Below are 4,690 nucleotides of genomic sequence, written 5' to 3'. Positions count from 1 at the left end.
AGATGGGGAGAAAATTCAGGTCATGCTCTGCTTCCTGTAGTTAGAATGGTTAATCCCGAGAGGCTAGTTTTTAGAAGCAAAGTGACATCACCCTAGGCAGCATGACAGGGATTACAACTTGAGAATTTGGCCTCTTTTTGCCTAGAATAGCATAGAGAAGCAGCGTGGCCTAGTAGATAAAGCAGAGGCTAGGGAGTCAGGACCTACGTTCTAATCCCAGCTCTACCACTTGTCTGCTGTGTGACCTTGGGCAAGTCATCTCTCTGTGCCTCTTACCTCATCTGTAAAATGGGAATTAAGAGACTAACATTTCTATGAACAAGGTTTGGCAGGACTAGCCCTTTGGTTGATGTTGTCGACAGCAAACACATCACTGGTACTTAAGTTTAATAATTCGTGATAGTATTTTCACCAGGTCAGGACAGACAGCCTGGAGTCCTATAAGAACACCACTTTCTGGCAGAAGGAGCCATAACTTTCATGGTGTGGGGGGGGAGAGAGAAGGGCTTCTTACTATGGCTCTTTAGCCCACTGAGCTAACCATAAATAGGAGGTAGCACCACTTACAAGTGGGACTTGGAACCCCTTCTGGGTTCACTTTCCAACAAGAGGGTGGGAGAGATCAGAAGATTCAGACCCAGAGTTTCAGAGGCCTGGGCCAAGATACTATCATTTTTATTGAGTGCTTTCTATGTGCAGAGCACTGTACTAAGCACTTGGGATAGTACAATATAACAAGAGTTGGTAGACATTCACTGCCCACAATAAGCTTACAGTCTAGAGGGGGAGACATACAAATATAAGTTACAAATACATAAGTGCTGAGGGGCTTATGACATTATGACATATTGGCTGCTCACTTAGAGACTAATTACTGTATCAAAGAAGCTTCTGCCTATACAGAAGCACTACAGGAAAGTGCCTCCCTATAAGGGGCAGTGACCTTCAGTGGAGGACAAGATTGACCTGGAAGCTTGGTGACTGGGAACAGGAAAAGGGCTGTCACCCACTTTTAAGGAAAAAAGGCTTTGGAGATGGTGGTCAGGACTGGTGGCATTCCTTTCTTCAGCTCAGATGAAGCTCTTCATCTGAGTGAGACAGGTCACTCAGGAAGGAGAGTCTAGCTCTACAGTTTTCCAAAGTGACCAGGATCCTGGCAACTACTCCTCTTCTGGACTTAAGTCCCAGAGAGAAAACAAGTTTCTGTCCCAGTCTCCATTAGGCAGTTTTAATCTTATACTTGAGCTTCCTCTGCAAAGGGATGGTCAGACGTAGGGCAAATTCTAACCAGGACTTGAATTCCTTCAATTCAGAGGCCATCTGTCAAGATCAACTGAATGGTAACAGATGGAGCAAGGTTAAACTGCAAAGTGATTGAAACCCCAAAGCAAAGCTTTTGTGAGTTGAAGATGTGCCTTAACATTGTTGCTTCTTTTTGGAATACTACACAGTAAGGTTTGACAAAAGGGCAAGATGGAGAATAATAATAATAATGTTAGTATTTGTTAAGCGTTTACTATGTGCAAAGCAGTTCTAAGCGCTGGGGTAGATACAAGGTAATCAGGTTGTCCCATGAGGGGCTCACAGTCTTCATCCCCATTTTACAGTTGAGGGAACTGAGGCCCAGAGAAGTGAAGTGAATTGCCCAAAGTCACACAGCTAAGTGGTGGAGCCGAGATTTGAACCCACAGCCTGACTCCAGAGCCCGTGCTCTTTCCACTGAGCCACGCTGCTTCCCCAGTCTTAGAAGTAGGTCACCTCTTTAGCACATGGGGCTTACTCTCTAATGCAGCTTTGACAAAGATAAATCTAGAGTGAAGTCAGAAGAAACAGTACTCACCTGAAACAGGTCCTCCAAAAGTAGGTAGCCAAGTCGGGTCATAAAGTGGGGTATGGTCTTTAGGTCAGGAGTTCCTAGCTTCTGAACTGGCTAGGTTCAGGGGAATAAGGCATCTTACCCATGGGAAGTCTAGACCTCCTACTTCCCTGGCCCAAACCAACTCGGAGGTTAAGAACAAGGTCAGTCAAAAACCTGATTCAAGAACACCTTACGTTTTGAGGGACTTGAAAACCTCCTTTTGGAGAGCCCTCCCCCTGAGGAAACAAAACAAAAAAGCACAATAAGCTTTCCATTGTATCCTGGCAGGGGCAGCTTTCATTGATGGTAGAAAATACCTTCAAAGTGCTTGAATTCATAGGAAAAGGGGCTGACTTCAGTACGCTGAAAACTCCAGGGGCCTAAATGGAGTATAAAAGTACTACTTCACCACCAATATGACCCTGTAAGGAGGCAAACATCAAAAATGTTAGTGGGGGAGCCATTTTCTTTTTTCCAACTTTCCCAACCCATCTTTTCTCCCGACCCCACCCCTTCCAATTTTCCTAGGGCCACAGGATAAAGAGGCCATCTTACAGATAGATGATTCAAGAATGTAAAATAAATAAATCCAGTTTGAGAATGAAAAATGAACTGCTTGGAATATGACGACATGTTTAGAATTTACACAAAATAACTGAAGAATCAACTAATTTTGGCTTATTTTCTCTCATGGCCGAGGCAATAAAAAAAAGTAAACCTGCTTAAGAGTTTAGATAACCAAAACCTGCTTGTTTAGATAACCAGAGTGATCTTTGGAAAGGCTTGCAGAGAAGCTGGAGGGGGAAGTAAGAGTACATTTGTGGTGAGGGGAGGGGGAGAGGAGGGTGGGAAAGGAAGAGGAGGAACACCTAGGAGGTCAAGTGGGGTGGAGCACTTAGCTTTCCCTACTGCCAACTGCTCCTCCTCCCAAGAAGCCCATGAAGATTTTAATCTTCAAACTAAAATGTTCTAGGAAGGCTTTCATGGTACAACTCTCATGGTTTAGAGCTGCAAGGCAGTCATCTGTCTTTCAATCATTTCAGTTCCCACTGCAGGAACCTCCTGGGGTAATTTTTTTCTTATATAAAAGACTGGACAGATTAGACAGTCCATGTCCCACATAGGGCTTAGTCTTAGTCCCCATTTTATAGATGAGGGTAACAGCCAGAAGTCTGTGACTCACCCAAGGTCACATAGCAGTTTCTCAGCTTATCTACTCTCCCACTAATTAAATCTGTAGAAATAGAGGAAGACAACTTTATGCAACCAAGTAAGGCCTGGGTTCTATCCCAGGCTCCACTACTTGCCTGCTGTGTGACCTTGGGCAAGTCACATACTTCTCTGTAGCTGTTACGTCATCTGTAAAATGGAGAACACCTCTTTACCATGTGGGTCAGGAACTGTGTCTGATGACTGACCTTTCCCATTGGTTAGTAAAATGCATAATGCCACTATTTCTCAAGGAATGGAGGTTTGAGAGCCTGGGATCAGCAGAAAAAGGACCGGTTTTCCACTTAAATGGGCTATGTGCTTTTGAATCCTCACTGCACTAACACCTTCTGGAGGTGCATTCATTTTTTTTTTTTTTAATAAGCCAACTTCTACAGTTTAAAGCCTGGCTTAGAATTTCACCCAAATGATCATGGGTCAATACACTCCTATTTAGCAATGTGCACTCCCTCTAATACTTCTAATACTTTAGAATGTTTTTTTTTAAAAGGATGACTTGGTGGTGGCTTTAAGACAGCTCAGGCTTGATTATACCCATATATTTACTGATTAAACTATGCTATGAATGGATGGATGCCCATCTGCTTTTATTTGCCCCCATCACATCTGTAGCCATTTTATTTCCTCAATAATAATGGTGTTTAAGCACTTAACTACATGCCAGACACTGTACTAAGCACATACCCTCTACTGTTAACAGCCAGTGGGCTCCTGCACCTGCCTGAATTCATCTAGCCTTTGCACAAGATATACCAAGCCTCTATTAAATTTCGCAAATTAGAAGTGGAGGATAGAGCCCAAAGTTGGTAAGGGTGAAGAAATACCAGTTAAGTGTTATGATTTTTGTTGAAAGCCTAGTTAAGGGCTTTGTTGGGGGTAAGAGTAACATATTCATTCAATCGTATTTGAGCGCTTACTGTGTGCAGAGCACTGTATTAAGCGCTTATGTAAGGGTTCCCCTGCTTAAAAGTCAGGATGACTCTCCAGATTTTTTTAAGGGAGAAATAAGGCCAATAAAATTGAATACATTCAAAAAAGCTTACCCATTGAGACTATACGTGGAATTTTTTTAAACACTATTTAGGATTTTGATGCAAGAGAAATAAGAATGTGGAAACAGCAGTTCATATAGTACTCACCTCAAAGTAAAGCTCCCACAGGACTACAGCAATTTAACAGTGACATATAGTGTAAGAGTTGCAACTAGTACAGGAATAGTTTTAGAAGATTCCCAGACTAGTTAACTCACTTTAGTTTCCTAGGATTGACTGAGTGGGGTGGGGTAACTTACACTATGGGTCCAATTCCACCTTTCTTTGGGCTATTCCCTGGATTTTCTTTGAACTGTGCTTAAAAGCCTCAATAAATACAACTGAATGAATGAAAAGCCAATGAACTCTTACAGTTCATTTGTCGTTTCAATTTGCCAGCAAAATGGGGGGGGGGGGGGGGGGGGGGGAAAAAGAGGAGAAAAAAACCCAAAACAAAAAACCCACCACCCAAGCTGGTCACAGAATTTGAGTCAGATTATCGTCACCACCATAAAAAATCGTGACAGTATTAAAACGGTCCCACACCAAGAGGAAAAAGGACAACCATACA

This window comes from Tachyglossus aculeatus, chromosome 17 (assembly GCF_015852505.1).
Source record: "Tachyglossus aculeatus isolate mTacAcu1 chromosome 17, mTacAcu1.pri, whole genome shotgun sequence".
In the NCBI taxonomy this organism is placed as follows: domain Eukaryota; kingdom Metazoa; phylum Chordata; class Mammalia; order Monotremata; family Tachyglossidae; genus Tachyglossus; species Tachyglossus aculeatus.
Note: the sequence above shows the minus strand (reverse complement) of the source record.